We start from the raw sequence: 24231 nt of genomic DNA, 5'->3' as shown, positions 1-24231 counted from the left end.
TGTTATTACTCAGAAAGTATTAGTCTGAATTCGATTCTGATGACACGGTTAGAAAGACAGATAAATTCCCTAAAAATTGACACCATTTTGAAGCATAAATTATTCTCCAATCTGCCTTAATCTTCCACCGGAACCTAGGAAAATAAAAGTAATCGAAATTTTAAAAAAAAACTCATTAGGCCCTTACGTAATCATTATCAGACCCAGGTGCTGGCACTTTTTACAAAAGTTTCCTTGTCTAATGGGCTTTCAAACGGTATATCATTTTCCAGGATTCCTTTTATCTTCGTATGAGAAATTACGTTTGTTTTACAAGAAAACGTGTTCACGAGCACACAGCAGTGATATTGTATTGTGTTGTTTAATTCATTAAACTCTTGTGGATGGAGCTGTAGTCAATTTTTAAAGTAGATTGTCTTAAAATAAGGTAGTCTAAGGTTACTTATTGCACATAAAAAAAATAAAAAAAAATAAACTGAAATATTTGACACAATGTTAGATTTTGAAACTAAGCAAATTAGCCTTCGATTATAAAAATAGCACTTGTTTAAAATATTTTCTAACATTTTGTCAAATATTTCAATTGACTACAGCTCCATCCACAAGAGTTTAATGAATTAAACAACACAATACAATATCACTGCTGTGTGCTCGTGAACACGTTTTCTTGTAAAACAAACGTAATTTCTCATACGAAGATAAAAGGAATCCTGGAAAATGATATACCGTTTCAAAGCCCATTAAACAAGGAAACTTTTATAAAAAGTGCCAGCACCTAGGTCTGATAATGATCACGTAAGGGCCTAATGAGTTTTCTTAAAAATTTCGATTACTTTTATTTTTCCAGCATTCGGAGGAAGATTGAGGCTGTTTGGAGAATAACTTATGCTTCGAAATGGTATCAATTTTTAGAAAATTTATCTGTCTTTCTAATCGTGTCATCAGAATCGAATTCGGATTAAAACTTTCTGAGTAATAACATTTTTATTGGAAAAAAGTAATGATTTTAGAAAAAAACTTTAAAGTGACGTCACTCAAGAACAGTGGAAAATATGAAGTTGGCCAATACGTCATTGAACTCCACTTTAGATGTACTACATACAGTAGGCCTATGGACAATACTTACTGGTTCACCCTGTATATTGTAAAGTAGTGTAATGTATTATTAATTTATACTTGTATAATGTTTATTATTGTATATTATGTATTAGATATTGTAAATATAACTGTGAATTATAATGTATATTTAGTTTATTATTTATTTAATGATTTACATTTGTACATAAGAACATGTGCGAACAGTGGTACATGTTATGTATTATTGTAAATAAACTCCCTATCATAGCAGGGCTACTATTGATAGGGGGAAAATATATGAGGTTTTTCCGGAAATGGCTTGATTTTCTTTAAAGATCATTAATAAATTAAATAAATATTTGTAGATCTAAAAACTTGTATTTAAAAATAAAAATAAATAAATATTGCCTATTTGAGGAGAAACTGTTTTTTTAAAACTAGTATGTACCCCCCCCTAGATTAACATTTTTAATTTCGTTTTGTTAAACTTTTGTAGTGGAATTAAAGTAGAATTTTACCTTTTTATGTGATAACCTTACGAGTTAAAAAGGACCAAAGGGAAGCTGTAATAGTAACCCTTAAATGAAAATAATAAAACAAAATTTAATAGAGTAAGATAATAGCCAAGCCCGTATCATTAACAAAAGAAAAGTGAAAAGTGGAAAAACAAGTAACATAAAGGAGTAAAACTGAACGCATAAAAAGCTAAATTAAGATAACTGTAAACAAAGCCAGCCAGCTGCAGCTGAATTGTGGTTGTTCAGTTTTCAAACAGTTATTTAAGAAGTTTTATATACTTCTTCAATATTTTATTACGTAATATGCTAATGTAAACGGTTTTTGGGTTTTATTACAACATGGCGCCATTTTAGAGTAATAGAGTGGAGAATTTTGAGCTAAAGAAATATCAATCTTTTTAACTCTTAGAGGATCAGTTATCGATTATCACCAGGGTTAAACAGCGTGAAGGAAACGGTTCGAAGGGGCCTCTGAACTTAAAGCCACGTGTAGGAGTGGCCCTTGTTAAGAGACGATTTAGAGTGATTTCTTCGCGAACGTGCAATAATCGATAAAATTGTACTTTTATTATTTATTAATTTTAATCAATTTATTTACGGCGTGTAAAATAAGGTAATTTTTAAAGGAAAAGGAAAAATTGGTACGAAATCCTGCTCGCCTTCCGTAGACTTTTCTTCCCGAGCATCCTTTATTTTGGGGCCCGCCACCGCGAGTAAACTAAATAAAAACTATTTCTAAATGTTTGATTTTATCCGATCTTGACCGATCGGACGTTCATCCATTGTCAGGGGTAGATTAATTAAGTTAGTGTAGAGATTTCAACTTTATTTTATGTATCCGCCTCGCAGTAGAGTGTGTTATGTGATGGTTAAAAGCCAAAGAAATCATCCGGCACTGTGGACACTAGCAATATTTTTAAAAGAATTAACTGAACGAGAATGTCGAGTAGAGTAACATCGTGAAGAGAGTGGTAAAAATGAATCCTCAGGAAGTGAATGCAATGCTCTGGAGAGCCGGTGATCTGGTGTCCTTATACACCCTGATTTCTTGGACACCTTCTATTGTTCTGAGCCCTACACGGGTCTTTAATCCTTCAAAAACCTTTCACAACCACTTTTTTTGCAACTTCTCGAATTCTCTAATTCGCCACCTAATTCCCTAATAATCCTCACTGCGAGTAAAAAACCGCAAATCACCATTTGCAATTTTGTATCAGTAACTATTTTCGGCATCGATTTTCTTCAAAATCTATTAGCTCTGGGTTGTTGCTAGAAATAGTTACACTTACAAAAGAGCTTCTTGCTTAAAATAAAATTTAAGAATTTGATCTACAAGCTACTTACTAGACTACTTGACCGTAGATCTAAACTCGACTTGAATCACAAACTGACAATTTACAAGACACTGTTAAGACCCATTAGGACCGTACGGAGCAGAAGTGTGGGGCTCATCCTAACCTTCTAACTCCAAAACGCCTGCAGACACTACACAGTCTAAAATCCTATGCGAAAATCCTGAATGCTCCATACTACATTTCTAACCTTACCATTCACACTGACCTTCACATCTCTTTTGTCACTGATCTAATAAAGTCTCGCTACCGCAACTTTCACAGCCTCCTAGCTCTCTCCATCCTAATCCTCTTGTAAAACAGCTCTCCTCTCCTCACCTTCCAGACAATCCTCCTCCTCGTTTGAAGCGGAAGTGGCTTAGAGATCTATTGTGATTAAATCATTGTGAAAGAGTTTCACCAGTGGGTGATTGCTCTAACCATGTCATTACAAGAGAACTGAAGTAAGATCAAATTTACTTGATGGAACAATTGATGCAGTTGTAAATATGGCAAATAAAGTGAAAAAAAAGAAGAATTTGGTCTTTTTTTTATAGAACAAGATCAGAAAGTTGTTAAAGTTGGATATTTTTGAAAATTACGCTTTCCCCGTGCAGTTTTTGATCATCAAACTGTCCTTCTGGGCAGCTTTAATAAGAGAAAACTCTGTTCGGCACCCCACCTAGAAGAATTGAAGCTCCAAAGAGTTGACATGGAAGTACAGTAAATATAAACATTAGTATATGGTATATATAACAAATACAAAATAAATAAATCGTCTGCATTTACACTGTTGGTGTCCTCAATACGTGTAAATGAGTGACAGAAAGATAGATAGAGGATTACATGAAGGTGCATTATTTAATAATATCAATTGGGCTAAACATTGACAGTTATTGAGACCGCCCGCGGCTTTCACACCCCCGCCCAATATAATGGCCCAACTAACACTAATTGACATGCACGCGCTTTTTTTTTTTTTTTAAAGCTCATCTAAAAAAAAGTAATCTGCAGTTATTTCCTGTTTAAAAATGTTTTATTTCCTGTACAGTGAAGTGAAAATATAGATTAAAAATAACTGTAAAAAAAACAAAACTTTACATCAAGTTAACCTTGGTTGATTGAACTTCAAAAAAGTATAAATCAATCACTTTTATTAGCACAAGCTAGTTGAGCTTACAATTTAAGAAGCACTGACTGATTTATGTTCTTTGAAGCCAAATTATTCTCGATTCTTGTTTCTTTCGGGTTGTTTCATTCTTTTTTTTTTCGCGGTATCATTAAAACAATTCATTTTTGACGTGAATACGTCTTTAAATTTGCTATCATATGGAGGCAATCCAAAAAACCTAATGATAACAAAATCGGGGGATACAGTTTGGCATTATAGTTTCGAATCTATCGTCTACATCCAAAATTAAATTAGACCACTGGATAGCTAAAGGATCAAAGAATTCATTACGATAAGCGAGGACTGTGACGCATCGCGCGCGGTGGAGGCGGAAACGCCGCCATTTTGCTGCTTATCGATATTCACAATTATTATAACTTTTGACTCGGAGAAGCTAGGATGTTCGTTTAAGTTTTAATCGTCAGCCGTCGTCACAATCTATCGATTGTATATAAAACATTAGAGTAAAATAGTGGCAGTGAATATAATAAGGTGATAGAATAAAAAACTATTATCAAAAATATATAATGTCGGCCTATACGCGTCGAAAAGCCAAAACCAAATACAGAGATCGTATACGGTTGGAAAGGGCTTCTCAAGAACAATCGAATGGTACTAATGAAACACCATATGACCGGGTCAAGCTGTGCTGGGAACGTAAAAGAATGAATGCGGCCGAGCGGATCAACGACGGTGACAGTACATCTGCAGCTGGGGCGGTTGAAATTATGCAAGTGGATGATGAAATCGTTTCTACATCGACAACGGACTATATAGGCATGGATTGTGTTCGATCGTCGATTATGAAGACACATTGTTTCATCCTAAATACATAAATAAAAATATTTTATATACAAAATATAACCCGTTACGTAAACGTATTCACGTACAACACATGGCCGTGTCCATGACACAGCCACACGTTAATTTTTTTTTACTCTAAATGTGGTGTCATTAGAATTGGGGAATTGACTCACTCCACGAGACTGCGTCCATTATCCCTGGTACACTCCTATGTCCAAAATCTTCTGCTCAAACTCCTTTCCATCCTAGACTGACCATCCTAATCCCCTTTGCCGCGACATAGCCTCCTACAGATCCTTCTACAACATACAGGACACAGAAGACTAAAACATATCCTACTCTAACTCTCTACGCTAGCTGCAGGTTTTTCCTCTCCTTTTTTCCCTGCATTCCAATCCTCCTCACATAACTTTTCTCTTTCTTCACTTAGTTAAGAAGGTTGAAATGTTTTATACATTTATACTTCTATATTTATTTTATGTATATATTTATTGTAATAAATATTTATTCAATTCCATTCAATTAGAATTAGGGAATTCAAAAAGTTGCAAAAAAGTGGCTGTGAAAGGTTTTTGAAGGATTATAGCCCAGGTAGGGCTCAGAACAATAGAAGGTGTCCAAGAAATCAGAGTATACAAGGACGTCAGATCACCGCTGTCCAGAGCATTGCATTTACTCCCTGAGGATTCATTCTTCAACTCTCTTCACGATGTTACTCATCTCGACATTACCGTTCAGCTAATTCTTTTAAAAATATTGCTAGGGTTCACAGTGCTGGATAACATCTTTGGCTTTTAACCATTATAACACACTCTATTGCGAGGCGGATACATAAATAAAATAGAAATCTCTACACTAACTTAATTAATCTACACTGAAGATGGATGGAAATCCGAAACAATAAACATGCATGCTACGGATAAAATCGAACATTTAAAAATAGTTTTTATTTAGTTTACCCTAGTTGGTTATTGCAATGTTCCTAAGTCAATGGTAATGCAAGTTAGTTGGACTCTTAGACAACAATATTATCTTCTATTCTATTCATCCCTTCAGCCTTCCTAATCAAATCCACAATATTCCACTTTTGTCTATAAATGAATAGCTATTTAAATCGCCTTTTCGTGGATGTACTAATCGACATTAACCTCCTCTACAATTAACAACCCAAAGCCAAAGGGTTGAGAATGGCAATTCAAGCCTTCATTGCAAAGAAAGTCAAAGAACAAAAAGTGCAGTTCCGTTAGTAACTCAATTCACTTCCTCTAACTGTAAAAACTCCCCATCACCCAAAATGGTCACATAATTAAGAAAATTAGTCGAGAACATTATTCATAAATTCACACTTTCAATGTTGATAGCATTAATGGATCAATGACGTTTAGACATAAGTCAAATGTTACGAAAGATTTTTGGGTAATGAATAGATAGTCTTTGAATGAATGCAAAGTTGAATGAATCCGCAAAAGGTGGTGGTAATTAAATATAGTCTTCTACGAAATGTAAAGGTGACTTGGCTTAGTATTCGTTCAGGTATAGGAAACTATTTGATAGTTAATAAGGTTCAATTTTACCATATCATTAGCATTTCCAAATAAGAAACCAACATCGCAAACAAGCGTTTGCTAATTAAGAACCCCGGGATTGTGGCTAAATAGTTGGGAGTTTTGCCAGATAATTTCCATATAATCAACTAAGAGGGGGGCATTAAAATTGTTATAGTAAAGTTTCATTGTTTTAATAGGTCAGCTAAATTTATAATAGCTACTAACCGCATTAGCTTTAATTTACAACTGCCTTGGAATATTGATAGGACAGAAATCAGCGCCAGTTCTGTAAATCTGATGCAATTCTGAAGTATCACTCTGGTTAGAAGGGTGATTACTTGATATTCACATCAAAGAAGTAGTACTCTCAGATGCTAGAAAGTACTGTCGCACCAGAAAAACAACCAGACGAAGTGGTCAAGAAGTTTCTATTACAGTGCCTTTAAAATTAAGAAATTTATTGATACACGTACTAGATATAGATGTTACGTGAATGTCTACAAAAAGTTACAAATGTAATAACTCGAGAAACTGGTGTAAATCATTAAAAATATTTGAAATTGATCTAAATTAATTAATACTACCTAATTTATTTGAACGATTTATCGTGTTCTTGCTCTAATTTAGATTTTTCCAGTAGCCATTGATCTCCTTCTGTTTCTGTAAGTGAAAATTCAGCTCAAAAACAAATATTCAAAGCATTATGTTTCGTTTCGAAGGCTCGCCGCGAAATACCATTTGAGGCTAAGCTGGAATACCATTTCTATAAATGGTTTTTATCTTCCACATTTGCGACATTTTCTTGAAAGTGGCTATGACAGGTTTTCCTTTACTCAGGGGGACTTCTTAGTATCCAGAATTCCAAGAAAAAGGCTCACTTCTTTCTTCTGTAATAGTTCATTGAATCTTCTATACAGGGTGACCAAAGTTATATGCTCCACCCACTTTTTTTTTTTTAACGGCGGGAAATTTCGAAAAAATAGAAAACACGTATTTAATCATTTTTAGTCTAGTTTATTTTCAGTGATTGACCCATTTTTTAAAACCCTTGTATCTCGAGATACAGCATCCAACTTTTGTTTTTCAAATGGAACGTTATATTTTTTGTTGCATATTTTTGTAGTATTTGAGCTCCTAAAAACAACAAAAATTTTTTTTTTTGAAATCGGTTAGGTTTTTCAAAAGTTATGGTAATTTAAAATATGAAAAACAAATTTCAGTTTACTGTCAAAATTACGTTATTTTTTTTAAAGAATCTATTCAAACTGGGCACAACCAACGGATAGGCAAGCCAAAACTCTGGACTCCCACGCTTTGCTTGTAGCAGCACTTATGGTGGCGAAGTCAAGATCTAGGCAGGCTAGAAGTATTCGACGTTCAGGTTGTTTTTTCTACAAACGTTTAGGTGGAGTTATAGGAAATCAACTAATCGGCCCATACTTCTACAGAGAGAACTTAACTGGTGAAAGGTATCCAACTTTTTTTTCAGAGTCATTTTGCCAGTTCCGCTTGAAGATGTTCATCTACAACGTCGGATAGATATGTATGTATTTTCAACAAGATGGTTGCCCGGCGAGAGTGGTTCGAGGTTAGCTGGGCAGAAATTTCCATTAAAAGTGCGTAAGGACTCATTGTCCCATCCAATGGCCACCTCGATCTTCGGACTTGACCCAAATGGACTATATTTTGTGGGGATACCTAAAAAAATAAAGTGTAAAGTATCCTTAATTCCGTGGCTTCAGTCGATGATCTGAAACGTCGAATAACTCTAACCTGCCTAGATCTTGACTTCGCCACATAAGTGCTGCTACAAGCAGAGCGTGGAAGTCCAGAGTTTTGGCTTGCCTATCCGTTGATGGTGCCCAGTTTGAACAGATTCTTTAAAAAAAATAACGTAATTTTGACAGTAAACTGAAATTTGTTTTTCATATTTTAAATTACCATAACTTTTGAAAAACCTAATCGATTTCAAAAAAATTTTTTTTGTTGTTTTTAGGAGCTCAAATACTACAAAAATATGCAACAAAAAATATAACGTTCCATTTGAAAAACAAAAGTTGGATGCTGTATCTCGAGATACAGGGGTTTCAAAAAAATGGGTCAATCACTGAAAATAAACTAGACTAAAAATGATTAAATACGTGTTTTTTATTTTTTCGAAATTTCCCGCCGTTAAAAAAAAAAGTGGGTGGAGCATATAACTCTGGTCACCCTGTATTCTCTTACCAGCGTCTCCAGAACAGAGAACATGACAGAAAGCATGAAATACACTGAGAATATTTGGGGCAAAAAAAATAGGGAATAAAATAAGTTGTCGATAAAAATAAGAAGGAGTCTTTGCCGCCTTGGATATAGAAGGTGTTGAAGGTGTCAGATTGGAGAATTATTCTTAGAAACACAATCTGTAAAGTTGTCATACGATATTCTCTTTGACACAAAGTCAGTGCAGCAGAGACGGTTCTTCTTCCTCCCTTCCATCCCAAATTGAAAGGTTGCGAACCGTTTCAGACTACTAAAACTAAGCACTGGCAGCCGCTAATGTTTCATCCTTCAACTTGTCTATCTGGAACAGCAGTAATTTTATTTGAACATCAAGTTCTGCATTCAAAAGCAGCAAAAGAGAGGGACCCGGGACTCCAATACAAATCCAACTAAATTTGTATCAAATTTTAAGCGAAGTAAATTATTTTAAATTTAAATGCAAGAAAATTATCAAACGGTCAGCAAAATATTTTATTTCTTTACCCAACTTACACCCCGTGAATGAAGCGAAAATATTTAAGTAGCCTCCACGTTTGCATATTATTTATTATTTAATTGAATGAAATTAATTATCAAATTAATAAAATAAATGTATTTTATGAATGAATGTATGAATACTAGTATGAATGTTAATAATGTATGATTTAATTTCATCTTACAATATGTAGACTATAATGTGAAGTAGCATCGACGATAACACCGGATATTGAAGTCAAAAAAACAGGAATCAGACGCTCATAGCCTCCAATAAATACTATTATGGACTACTTAGGTGAACGAAAAGCCGAAATCTCGTCAGTACCACAAAATATACTTATTACAAAGTGCCCTATTCTGACGTGGAGGAGCTAAACCATGGACCATGACTGAGTGAAAACTATTCTCTTTGAAAGAAAAATTTTAAGAAAAGGATGTTTGATCCAGTTAAGCCAAAAAGGAACAGTGGTGGGTCCGTCACAAAGAGGAAGGTGATATTATCAAGTATATCCAGATGACGAGAATGCAACAGGTAGGCCTATAAAGGAGGAAAGAAATTGCCATTTTCAGTGCTGTTCGTTGAACCAGGAAGTCGAACGAAAGATTGGCTGATCGAAAACAAGATGGCTGGATAGTGTCACGAAAGAAATGCCCTGAATTGGTGGATCACCAGATAGATAGATAGATTAATAGATGCTCGGATGTTACTTCACGGAAAGGAAATACCAAGGCCTGTGAAAGCTTTACCCAAGAGCCGCTCTCCAGCATCAAGAGTCTGAACAAAAAGGACAGGGTCTGGAGTGCTGAGTCTGGACAGGGAGGGTGAGCTTTAGAGTGAGGAGAGCCACCAATAGATCCATAGGGGTCGCAGTGGCGTAGGCCTTGAGGCCGCCCTAGTCTAATCTATCTAGAGATAGAGAGGATATGGCGTGGAATTTTCTAGAGCAAGCCAGGACCCCAGCATTGGGATGCAGAGCCGCTGAGACAGTTGGTGATAGCGTGGGGTACCCAAATATTTACTTGTATTTAATTTGCCTTAATAAATTTAAATAATCTTTTCTTATTAAACACCAATATTTTGATAAATAAAACCAAGAAAGCAATAAAAATGCTGTTTCCACTAATTTCCTTTACAAAGAGGCCATGAAGCCACTCCTTATGCCACCGGAAGTTGGTATTCAACCTCAAATACAAATTTTAAAAAAATAACTAATTAACAAAAAATAGATTTTGAAGGCTTACAAGCAAAATTTAATCTACCACAGATTAAAGAATTTATTAAAAATAAATCAAAATTATTATTATTATTAAATTGCTTGGCCAGCAACAATGAGCTAATGGAGACCATGGATGCTGATAATGGTAGCCCTCGCTGCACACTTATTAAACTTAATTTAATTTTAAAAAATGTAAAACAGCGATTAGATTAAGGATTTGCATTTTTCCCTTGCAATCAAATTTGAATTACATTAGGTAAATATTAGATTGTATATGGATAAAGTTAATTACAGCATCCATTATATGTATAATGTAAATTTTTAATTTGCTTGGTTAATAAATGGATAAAATATTTCATTCAATTTTCAAAATCTTGGAGAAGGGTTCAACTTTTAAAGCTCTGTACGAGGGTCGTTTGAAAAGTCCGTGCAAAAATAAAAACTACTTAATTTTTTGGGGTAAACCTTTTTTATTTTTCAACATAGTCTCCTTTTAGGCTTATACACTTCGTCCAACGCTGCTCTAGTTTGTTGATCCCTTCCGAATAATAGGATTTGTCCAAGTCTGAAAAATAGCCATTCGTTTCTGCAATCACCTCCTCGTTTGAATAAAATCTTTTTCCCGCCAGCCATTTCTTCATATTGGAGAACAAATAGTAGTCCGAGGGAGCCAAGTCTGGAGAATAGGGGGGAATGTGAAACGAGTTGGAACCCTATTTCCATTAATTTTGCGACCACAACTGCTGAGGTGTGAGCTGGTGCGTTGTCGTGATGGAAAAGGACTTTTTTGTGGGCCAATCGTGGGCGTTTTTCTTGCAGCTCGGTTTTCAAACGGTCCAATAACGATGAATAATATGCACCTGTAATAGTTTTACCCTTTTCCAGATAGTCGATGAGGATTATTCCTTGCGAATCCCAAAAGACAGTCGCCATAATCTTTCCGGCCGAAGGAACGGTCTTCGCCTTTTTTTGGCGCAGATTCCCCCTTGGTAACCCATTGTTTAGATTGTTCTTTGGTCTCAGGAGTGTAGTGATGTATCCATGTTTCATCCACAGTGATGAAACGACGCTTAAAGTCCTGCGGATTCTTCTGGAACAGCTGCAAACCGTCCTTGCAACACTTCACACGATTTCGTTTTTGGTCAAGCGTGAGTATCTCTCTTCGTCTTGAATCCTTTACCGAATTGTAGAGAAAAGTTATCTCTATAAGTGGTATAAATAGCAATGTTTTACTGACAATAGTTATTGAGATATAAAAGGTAAAGTTTGGAGGTTTTGCAAATAGTTAAAATTGCAAATCGTTGTATCTCTCTTCGTATTGTTCAGATTTTAGTGAGTTCTACACCGAATTGTAGTGAAAAGTAAGTTCTATAACTGGTATAAATAGTAATGTTTTCGTTATAATAGTTATTGAGATATAGAAGGTTAAATTTTGTAGGTTTTACCCTGAACTCGGGACTCTGCTTACCATCCTCGGGCACTACGGAGAACTGCTTTGGCGAGGCTTAAAACTTTATAAATAACTCAATATAGAAGTAAGCCTGGACATACTATATCGCTACTTTGCAGATCAGAAATTACTAATCTCCAAAACTCCTCTGGTAAGAACATCTACTGATAAGATAATCTTAAAACCAGTCGTAACATATACTAGCAAGACTTGAGCAATCACCGAAAACGATGAACGTGCTCCAAATATATAAGAGAGCAAGCCCTACATGTAAAAGTAAAGTAAAGTAATCACCTATTTTTTCAGGCGGGGTTTAACGTCCAACTACCAATTAGGTGTCGTGGACGGAGGCGACTAGCAAACATACTTTACTGTAAATTTCTTTTATTAACCATTAAATAAAATCCAAGGCCTAAGACCGGGAATCGAACCCAGTACCACAATACATATTAGCTTCGCAGGCCTCGCCTCTAACCGCTCGGCTACCGTGGCGCCTAGCCCTACATGTTAAGGAAGTCCCAATTGCCTTAATTTGTACTCCCGTAAACGCATGGCTAATAATAGTAAATTTGGCCAAAAATCTTATTGGGCGAACTTTTTTTAAGAAGGCAGTGACATAAAGCTCAGTAATTGGAATGTTTTGTCAACTAAAGTGGACAGTTCCATCCCAAAGGGACTATGCCCACCCTTCAGATTGGCTTTCTAAAGAAGTGGTGGATCCAATCTAAACATAATCTTTTCCCAGATGAATTTTATATGTATACATATTTTACTTCCAATTTCCTTGCCATTTCTAGGGTGTGTTTCTTGTTCTGAAGAGTGACATCTACAAGAACAACATATCTATTTCTAATCTTTCTTTAGGAAGCTTGGAGGAGGGTTACGTAATCAGGAAATTGAAAAATGTTATTTCGATTTTTCCGCCATCAGATCAAAAACGTTACAAATCTCAACACCAAACTGAATAATCTACCCTCTGATGATGGATCAAAGTGAGGTACCGGTCAGGAATAACTATAAACATGCTTGCTATGATAAATAAAATCAAAGCTATCTAATTAATATTGCACTCTGATTATGTTTACAATATTAAATTGCTCTTTAACTAGTGTGCATCGCATGGGCCTGGCAGATGATAGCCTTTTTTGTAGGTTCTGTCAGGAGGAGGAGGAGGAAACGGCACCCTGCACAGTGTTGTCTGGCCAAGGATGTTACTTCTCGGGGAGGAATAACTAAAAGGCCTGTGGAACTTTATCCAGGAGCCGCTCCCCAGAATTAAGAGTCTGATTAAACGGACGGGTATGAAGTGCTGCGAGCACTAGAGTATTGGGAGCCACAATAGATTCAAAGGGGTCGCGGCGTAGCCTTTTAAGACCGCCCTAAGCTAATCTATCTAAGTGTGCTCTTTTTGCCTTTTTTTTTGGCATTGGCTTTCGCCATACAGCCAGCATCGTCTAGGTGCTTATCACTAGAATATCACTCACTCTCCATTCTTACTTATAAATACATTCGCTTCATACATTCATCCCTCTACTATATACAACTATTTACATAAACTACAGGTAATGGATGGATCAGTACTCTATACTCCTGCCATCCTTATAGCTTAACCGAAATTAAAATCACGTAATCCTTCTGTTATCATTTTCTTGCATTCATTCTAATCGGCTATAACTTTTAAATACATTCATATTTCATTGCTAGCTCTGCTATAGAGTTAAGCACACAGATGTTAGTGGAGAATATTATGTCTTCGTAGCGAAATGGTGCATCTAAATACCTGTATTTGTCTTTAAACATTCGTTTCCTTTCTACCACATAACGTGGACATATCATTATTACATGTTTGGAATCCTCCTCCTCATTGCAATCTACGCAAAAAGGAGATGACCTAGTCTCCAGGTCAAACGCAAAAAGATGAAGCCTGAAAATTGGCAATAATTTCTCTTTCCTCTTGGATGATCTCGGATCATCACTTTACCGGAAAAGGGATGAGAAGGAGTCATCTCTTAAGAGTGCTATTTCCGCATGGATATGTAGCACTGACGAACTATGATAAGAAGAATTAAATATTTTCTCAAAATTTGGAATAGGAACTTATGACCAAGAACTTTGTAGAAACATAAGATCGTGTGTGTTCACAATTATTGTTCTTAAATTTCCAGGAGAAGCAGAAAGGAGTTAAATAATATTAAAGTTGAACTTACAACTATTTTTAAATGAATTCACCAGATTGGTAAAAGTTTATTGACTAATTAATTAACTCAAATTAATTGGCGGTCGAATACGAGAATTAAATTTTTAAAACTGCAAATAATAACCGACAGATGTATGTACGGCCGATTGACATTTAGGGAATTACTTGTTAGTTTTAATTAGGGCGGTAAACGTGGACACTAACTGCCCTGGTTAGCAGAATCGCTCACTAGACAAAATAATTAATATCGGTCGTTACATTAGAATCTCTTTCCCATTAACACAATAGCTAATATGCTTTGATCGAATTGCATGCTGTAGTTAAATTTATAATCCCTAATTACTTGTTAGTATTCTGTGATCAATATTTGAAAGCTAAATTTGATTTAAAAGGCTCAATTTTTCTTTCTATATTTTTACTTTTAATTATAAACAGGCAACAAAATCATTGCGATTAAGATAAATTATTTTGACTTGATTTCTAGGGTTCAGCCAAACCAACCAACGTACGGACAGTGCAGGACATTTCAGTCAAAACTCCTCTGACAGATAGCTGACGCTCCTTTCTACGGTGACTAACCTCACCCTTCACACTGACCTCAACATTCCCTTCATAGACCAACTCGCCAAGACTAAATACCAAAAATTCCATACTACTCTCTCGACTAGCTTTAATCCTCTTGAACTGTCTCTCGCTTCCTCTAATACTGACATCCCTAATACTCCTCGCCGACTGAATTGCCAGTGACCCCGCGATTTCCTTGTAGTCTGAAGACCTAAACGCCATTATTCTCCTATCTCTCCTCTCTCCTCACATTCTCCTCTCTCCTGTAGAGAGTGCTACCACTAGGTAGCTTCTCTCCTCCTGCACCAGTTCATCACTCTCTCCTCCTCACATTCTCCTCTCTCCTATAGAGAGTGCTACCGCTGGGTAGTTTCTCTCCTCCTGCTCTCCTCCCGCACCAGTCCATCACTCTCTCCTTCTCACATTCTCCTCTCTCCTATAGAGAGAGCTACCGCTGGGTAGCTTCTCTCCTCCTGCTCTTCCCGCACTAGTTCATCTCATTCACCTCCTATTTACTTATTGTATATTTTTATACATATTGTAAATTACAAAATAATAATAATAATAAAAAAATGACTTGATCTTAAAGGTCTGAGAAGAAGAAAACATTATTTAAAACAATTTCGAATCAACGAGAGATCAGTTCGAACTTATTCAGGAGGGACAAGTCCTCTAAGTATAATTACAAGGATGGTTTTGGTTTTTTCGACCGTTATTGATAGATGATTTTTGGTGAATATCGAGGTGCGGTCATCAATAAATACAACTTTTTTTGCTTTATACCAACGTTTCGGTAATTTTTACTACCTTCTTCAGGGTATTATAAAAACAAAAAGTTTGTGAAGTTTAATGTAGAGCTACGAGTATATCATCATAACTGTTGATCAACAGTTATGCTGTTTTTTTATTACACCTCATTCATAAAAAAACCGATTCTCGCGTTTAGGTGCTACGCAGTTTACAAAAATGGTAACAGCAAGAAGAACATTTTTTTGAAAATGCCGTTTTTGCTCATTTACAGCAACGTATTTCTCGAAAACTATTTAATCTATGTTGTTGCAAAAAATTACAGTTATAAAGGAGGATTTGTCCTATATTTTAAAGAAAATTTGGGAATTTTATCTTTTATAGAAAAAGAGAAAAAAAAATGTCAAAGTTGGGTGTCTTTCAACGTTACGCTTTTTCTGGTGCAGTTTTTGATGATCAACCCTTATACTACTGTAAAATACACTTTAAATATTTCAATAAAAGCCAATTCGTTTAAGAATTTCACACGGAGAACACTTAACACAAAACCGGTGGGTGCATCTGCATATTACGCTCAGACTTTGTCTCGCCGGAAATAAGATTCAATCAAGTCAACAAATTTAATTAAATATGCATTCACAATGCATTAACGTTACTTAAATTAAACCAATAAAATTTACTGAGGAAGAACGTAGTTATTGGTTATTGGTCATCTAATCAGTAATTAAAACTAGCTAGTTCTGTGAATTGTTTCTAGTAGCAGGATGCTGTAGATCTTCACACCAGAGCTTTCATAAATCATAATTTTGATTATCTGGCTGAATGAACTCCATTGGTGGTAATCATTTATTGCACGATTGTTGGCTAACCTTTTTGATTTATTACAAACAAGATATCATTTTGTAGAAACAAAACAAAATATGAGTATCTCTCTTCTCGACTAAACTCTGTGAAATTATCGCGACAATTTTATAACAATAAATAAATATTATAATGATTAAAACTTATTAAAGTTGTCGCTTACAGGAAATAGATTACCTGTTAGGAATTTTCTACAAAAATTATATAGAAACTACTTTTTAATTACTACGTTCCAGTAAAGTGAACTAACAAGTTGAGAAAATGAGAAAAATTATATTGTAACCATGTTTTTCTTAATGATATTCACAGCTGCTCTTGAAACTGCTTATTATAAGTTTTCATTTATATATATCTTAAATATGATACTATATTTTTACTGATACAATATTTATAATAAAAAAAAAAAATTATTTAATAGAATCGATCTAATTACGGCTCATCAACCCTAAAGGAAACGGGTCCCCTCCACAAGCTTCTGTCAGATATTCTGTTTTTAACCTGTTTGGTTGTTCGGTTGTTTTCGGTTCGTCCTGGCGCTGGTAGATTCAAACGTCGGCTTTTCAAAAGGGGTGTATTCACTTTGGTGGATGTTCGCCATTATGATCCATAGATCCTTCTTGCTCTATTTGATAACCTCAAGCGAATCCTTTGGGTTAAAATTCTGTTAGAAATCCCTTCGATTGAGCGCTTGTTGATGGCTCATCTCATTTCTTGTAGTTACTACTCTTTGTCTCATTGAGGCTGCCAGTGATGGCAACACTCAGGATTCAAAAAAGATCATCAGGCTTTTGTTTACTTTTAGGTTTCTTGAAACCCCTGGAGCTCCCCCAAAAAAAGGTTCATTGCATTCTTCTGATTAATTAAAGAATTAAGCCGACTAAATTAAGGACTGCAGCTACTTATTGTTTTTTTTTTTTTAAAAAAAAGGTTGTTGATGTCCATGTTAGAGGAGGCAAACGTTCGCGGTAGGTTAACGAACGACCGAGTTTGCTTTCTACTGTAATCCTTACAGGATTAGTATTAAAGGTGTCATCAAGTCTTAAGATAAGATAAGATAATAGACGGGACGGGACCTAGCCCCATGGCACCGCAGCCACAAAAGACTTATTGTACCAGCCCCTTCTTAGTTCTAGTAGGCGAAACCTCCCCTACTAAAGAGGTTGAGGACTTTCCCTACTAGTTCTTTTTGCGCTACTATCTCCTTCGGCCTCAGAGTTCCAAAGGTTTCATAGCGCAAACGCTCGATTGCAACACGATCGAACAGCAGGTGAGAGGCCGTTTCCTCCTCTTCCTTACATAATCTGCACAATGGTTCCGAGCTAATAAGCCCCACCTTGCGCAGTTGCTTCTTGTACCTACCGTGCCCCGTGAATAGGCCTGTAATCAGAGTAATCTGATTTCTACCCAAACACAGGGTCTCTTTGGTTCTTTGCTTACACAGCCAAGGCATCATGGTCTTACTGTGTTTAACTCCAGGACACATCGCCCAGTTCTTTTCGTGCTCCCTCCAGATCCAATCTCTGAGAGCCGCACGAACCGAACCCCTGGTGATCCCCAGGACAGGCTCCGGACCGATGAAAGGAGTGTTAGCTCAATTTCTGGCCTGATGATCAGCTTTTTCATTCCCTTCAATACCCACATGAGCCGACACCCATTCCAACCGAACTTTGTTGTGCCGCGCCAGTAGTTCTAGGGCCTTCCTGCATTCCCAAACCAGGGAAGAGGTCATTCTAAAGGATACAAGAGCCTTAAGTGCAGCCTGGCTGTCCGAAAAGATACGAATCTCCCTATTTCTAGGTTCCATCCGCAGGTTTTCCTCAGCACATATTTTAATAGCAAAAACCTCGGCCTGGAAGACTGTGGCGTATCTCCCAAGAGATCTCTCAATGAGTACTTCGGGATTAACCCCACACACTCCAGACCCAGTTCCACAGTCCATCGGTAAACCAAATGCCTCCCTTCCGGTACTGGACCGTTCAGTTCACCCTCCATTCAGTCCTCGGTTTAATACACACCTGAAAAGGAGTCTCGAAACTGTATTTAGGACAGATACTGTCCCCTGCCATGTCAATAACCGGCCTAGGGTCGACCTTATCTGAAATACTCATATGGCCGATGCAGGAGCTGATACGCCTCCATTGACCATTCCTCGCCATTCTGTACGCACTGGCCCTTGCCTCCGCCTGAATAACATATTGAAGCGGAGCCAACCCCAGCAGTACCTCCAGCGCTGCAGTAGGGGTACTACTAAAGGCCCCCGTGATCATCAGACAGGCCAGTCTCTGCACCCTTGCGGCCATTAACGTCTGTATCATAAAGTCTTACTTGGAAATTTCTGTCTGGTTTAGATAAAATCATCAAGTCTTACTTGGAAATTTCTGTCTTAAAGAAAGATGGTTTAGATAAAGTTACTCAATAATAAATTTGTAAATTAATGCAGAACCCTTAAACTGTGACAAGTATGGCAGCCCATCAACAAAATATCGTATAACTGCGACACTTTACCTTTCCTCCAAGTTGGACGCGATGGTTTTCCTTAACTGCCTTAAGTTGTTGTACTGATCAGTGAGTAGGGAGTAATCAACAATTAGCGATACAATGCTCAAAATCTACCGCAAGATCTAGTCACAAATAAAATAAGATCTATTTTAGATGGTATCTATTGAAGAAAGATCCTACTTCTGAAGTATTTTACTAAGAGGAAATATGATGACCAATGAACTCCAAGCAACTGCCACTCATACAGAAACAAACAATAGAGTGGAAGTAGCTTCCTTTTATTCCTGGATATGGGAACACTCTTAAGGACTTCGCAGGAGAAGTGGTTAATGGTACAGCTACACCAAATAGTATCGAAAGGGACAATCGATATTATCTCTACGTAAGAAGTACCATTAACTTTCTAGAAGATAACATCTAACAGTAAATTTTCCACAGTTATCCGCATCATAAAATTGCTAACATGGTTACGCAATTCAAGTTTTTCAATAAAATAAGTTCAACAGAGATTTCTATTTCCGTTCCCCAGTCACACTCGAGTACATGGATAACGCAAGAACTTGAGAATGAATAAAGCACTTATCTAAAACATTGAATATTAAAAGAAATATTAAAAACGCTTTAATTGATCCAAGAAAGCTGTTATATGCAAGCTTTTGAATACATCGTATAACGTTACAATCGCCACTTCAGTAATTTAACTGAATAGAGAAATTATACTTTAATAATACTCGTAATATTACTTTTTTTTTAAAATACTGAACAAAACTATATTCATGAACAAAATCAAACAAATAATGTACAACATGGAACTAGTCCGTCTGCTGGAGGTCAACGTAAAAACAAAATATTGATTCTTTTATACTTTAATATTGTAGTAATGTCTTTAAAGGAAATTTCAGTTAAAATGGTATCAGATATTTTTTTTTTGTTTGTTTCCTTTTTTGGCATTGGCTTTCGCCATACAGCCAGCTTCGTCTAGGTGCTTATCACTAGAATATCACTCACTCTACATTCTTATTTATAAATACAGTCGCTTCACTCATTCATCCCTCTACTATATACAACTATTTACATACAAACTTACAACTAATGGATGGATCAGTACTCTATATTCCTGCCATCCATAAAGCTTAACCGAAATTAAAATCACCGTAATCCTTCTCTAAGCATTTTCTTCCATTCATTCTAATCGGCTATAACTTTTAAATACATTCATATTTCATTGCTAGCTCTGCTATGGACTTAATCACATAGATGTTGGTGGAGAATATTATGTCTTCGTAGCGAAATGGTCCATCTAAATATATCGTCAAACATTCGTTTCCTTTCTACCACATAAAGTGGACATACCATTATTATATGTTTGAAATCCTCCTCCTCATTGCAATCTACGCAAAGAGGAGAGAGGACCTTTATGTTGATCCTGTGAAGATACGATCCGCACACCGCGTGGTTCGCTCTCAGCCTGCTTATTGTCGTAACAACCCATTTATTAGTGACAGTTCCCTTAAACCAGATAGTTAAATTTATAAAATAACTTTCTGAGTCATTAAAACAGGTCTTTTTTTTTTTTTTTTTTGCAAAGGATTTCAAATTTCTTTTCATCATCAGAGTCTGCGGTTCACAAATATTTGTGAGGATAGTTGATTTGCCTTTTTTTTTATTTTGTCAAAGCAGTGACATAAATGATTCAAAATTGAAGTCATCAAATGATTGGCGTACAAGGACTTTACGATTTAGTAGCGTATAATTTAAACTTGAAATACAGAAGAAAACGTTTCTAGCCGACTAACAATATGATGCGATTGTTTTTCTTGGGCATTTAAAGACTGTTTTTGATTCACGAATACTTGATAAATCGTTTTAATAAATTAGGATAAAAAATTAATTGAGATCAATTTTAAATAAAGATGAGAACAATTCTTAATGTTTTACACCAGTTTCTTGAGTAAATTTTACACATTAATTATTAAATTTGCGTTTAATCAAGTAATTACTAATTATAGATAAGAATGTTATACGAGGGTCGTTTGAAAAGTCCGTGCAAAGTCAGAGAGATAGCACTACTGGCGCGTATCGAGGTTATGTTTAGTTAGTAGCATCTCTTGGAAGAACACACACCAAGTTTCAGCCAGATCGGTCTATTTCTTTGTGTTTGGCATTCGTTTGAATCGAGGAAGTCGAGTGATTTTCAAAAAATGGACGAAAAAGAATTTCGTGTGTTGATTAAACACTACTTTATGAAAGGCAAAACGCCTCAGGAGACTAAAGAGAAGCTTGATAAACATTATGGTGACTCTGCACCTTCGATTAGAACAGTTTATAAGTGGTTTCAAAATTTTCGGAGTGGCCATATGGGCACAAGTGACGCTGAACGTTCTGGACGCCCTGTTGAGGTTACTACTCCAGAAATCATTGATAAAATCCATGATATGGTGATGGATGACAGAAGAGTGAAGGGCGTGAGATTGCTAGTGCTGTGGGCATCTCGAATGAACGGGTACATAATATTTTGCATCAACATTTGGACATGACAAAGCTATCCGCAAGATGGGTGCCGCGATTGCTCACGCTTGACCAAAACCGAAATCGTGTGAAGTGTTGCAAGGACGGTTTGCAGCTGTTCCAGAAGAATCCGCAGGACTTTAAGCGTCGTTTCGTCACTGTGGATGAAACATGGATACATCACTACACTCCTGAGACCAAAGAACAATCTAAACAATGGGTTACCAAGGGGGAATCTGCGCCAAAAAAGGCGAAGACCGTTCCTTCGGCCGGAATGATTATGGCGACTGTCTTTTGGGATTGGCAAGGAATAATCCTCATCGACTATCTGGAAAAGGGTAAAACTATTACAGGTGCATATTATTCATCGTTATTGGACCGTTTGAAAACCGAGCTGCAAGAAAAACGCCCACGATTGGCCCACAAAAAAGTCCTTTTCCATCACGACAACGCACCAGCTCACACCTCAGCAGTTGTGGTCGCAAAATTAATGGAAATAGGGTTCCAACTCGTTTCACATCCCCCCCTATTCTCCCTCGGACTACTATTTGTTCCCCAATATGAAGAAATGGCTGGCGGGAAAAAGATTTTATTCAAACGAGGAGGTGATTGCAGAAACGAATGGCTATTTTTCAGACTTGGACAAATCCTATTATTCGGAAGGGATCAACAAACTAGAGCAGCGTTGGACGAAGTGTATAAGCCTAAAAGGAGACTATGTTGAAAAATAAAAAAAGTTTACCCCCAAAAATTAAGTAGTTTTTATTTTTGCACGGACTTTTCAAACGACCCTCGTATGTTTTGGAACATCTATCAATAAATTGCCTAGTAATTATTTGAGTAAGCGGCGGCGCTAACACCAGAAATGTATGAACCATTTTTTTTTCTGGGTGTTTTGGGCGCGATCAAAATGTCTAACTAATAGAATTCATGCGTCATCTTCAAAGTGGACAGCGACTGGGTTGCCTTTGAAAACAGGTGGTCGTTAAAATTGGGTTGGACGGAATCAATAGATTCTTTCTGTTAAAGAGTTTTTATCGAAAAACAGATTCAGAACAGATGGTCTCCACTCTTGGGCGTCAAGGCCCAAGTCACCCAGTTGCTAGAATCGAGGAGTTGGAATTAATATGTCCTACAGGAAGCCCAAAGGCTTCCTCGAGACCATGGTTTATGAATTCTCTAAGTAGCATTGATTTACTGGACATGTACCATGAAATATGAAGGTAATTCGGCAAAATATATGGAACAAATATTATCATTACCTGAAATTACACCATAAAAACTTAGAACAATTACATCTTAAAAACGGAAGGGGTGATAAAACAGTTGACGATTACCAGAACATACGTAGAAGAACACAAGAGATAAGAACAGAATGAAATCTTCCAAGAGATTGGAGGCGGCAAATATATAATAAGAGTATTAGACAGTGATTTTTAAGGGGCTACCTGCCACTTTCACACATGTATACACCTACTTCTTGTATGTAACTGTGTGCTATACACACACACACAGTTGGCGGCAGCAATAACTGGGCAAACGGCGGGGTTGATGTTGAGAGGGTGGTTTAGAGAGGCGGTTGGACTGTTAGCTATATAAACGGGCCAACTACCCGGAGGCGGCCCACATCTCCTACTGATCTTCTCCACGACACTTCATTCTGTCTACATCTAGAGACGCTAATAAACAGGTAAGCTTCAAATAATCACACTACTTTTTCATATGCACTACGCTGTAATTTTTTGTTTTAATGCAACTTTATAAATATGCATTTTTAATTAATAGAAAAAATAATAATAATAATTTGTTCCTTAAAAAGAAAATAACTTTTTAGACATTATTAAGTACAAAATTCTGCAATAAAGATAATTAATAATTTAATTATACAATTAAAGAATTATTTATGTGAGAATTTTCACTTAAGTTGAAAACTGTAACTATAGTTTTCTAAAGATTTTTCTTTTCATCTAAGAAATTTATACACTCTGGCAGCAGTTTCCAAATTCATTAATTCTTCATTGAAAATAAATGGATAAAAATTAGAAAAATATTCTTTAAAAAATTGAACTAATCATGCTTAACATAAATTCATTGAATGAAAAGAATTTAATTCATCTTAAATTCAAGATAAACTAGATAGGAAATCAACTTTAAAGAAATTATTACCAAAATGTTTTGTTAAACCATTCAACTAAAAATGTAGTGCTTGAAACTTATTCAGTCGCAAAAAGGAGTAAAACACGCGTATTCACAAAAACGAACTATTATTTTTTTGGTACACATCCTTTATCACTACGTTTCAGCGAAACGTGTTTTTCCTTCTTCATGATATTTGTGACGAAACAGTGGGATAAAAATGCTTAAGGATGTAATGGAATTAAGTTAATTTTATTTTTATTTAGTTAATGTATAATTATATCCAGTCCAGTAAGTTATTACTCCTATACGGTTAGGTATAACTAAAGATTATAGTGATTCAAATAACAGTCAAGCTATTTTAACATCATGATAACTATTCCTGTTACGGATCAGTCCAGTGCTTATTCTTCTAGTCATCTGTTTGAAGCGAATATCGGAGACACGATCCGATATTTGAATATTAGAGATTTTGTAAAAATGTTGCCGATATTGTTTTATTAAATTCAGTGGCAGCTGAATGATTCAGATATTTGTGAAACTGTTGATTTCGCCGCACAGATCATTCTATATCAGTTATAATCTTTGTAATCTTATTCTTGGTAGGATCTGTTTTTAAGTTTTGGAGCTAAAGATAGACATCCATAAACATTAGTCTAATGAGCGAAATGAACAACAGCTTACCGGATACAATTATTTTTGGAATTTTTACTTTTGGGTGTTGTGAGAGACGGGCGGGCATATGCAAAATTGAGTTTGTAGCTGATGTATAGAGGCAACCAAGCAACGGTATCTGTCTCTAAATCTATTCCTAGATACTTTAGCTAGGATAAACCTGACTGTTTTATAAGATACTATGTCTACC

The 24231-nt window shown here is 36.1% G+C and overlaps 1 protein-coding gene across 1 annotated transcript in view; it reads left to right on the top strand.

Annotated features, from left to right (window-relative positions):
• Positions 1-22771: 22771 nt before the first annotated feature.
• LOC141447405 (prohormone-1-like) overlaps positions 22772-24231 on the top strand; it is a 151813-nt gene continuing 150353 nt past the window's right edge. Inside the window, exon 1 of the mRNA XM_074114914.1 lies at positions 22772-22920. The gene's annotated coding sequence lies outside the window, so the exon portion shown is untranslated. The remainder of the gene's footprint in view (positions 22921-24231) is intronic.

The sequence above is a fragment of the Rhodnius prolixus genome, unplaced genomic scaffold (assembly GCF_049639745.1).
Source record: "Rhodnius prolixus isolate KJV_2025 unplaced genomic scaffold, Rpr scaffold_7, whole genome shotgun sequence".
NCBI classification, from domain to species: Eukaryota; Metazoa; Arthropoda; class Insecta; order Hemiptera; family Reduviidae; genus Rhodnius; species Rhodnius prolixus.
Note: the sequence above shows the minus strand (reverse complement) of the source record. Positions and strands in the feature narration are given on the sequence as shown.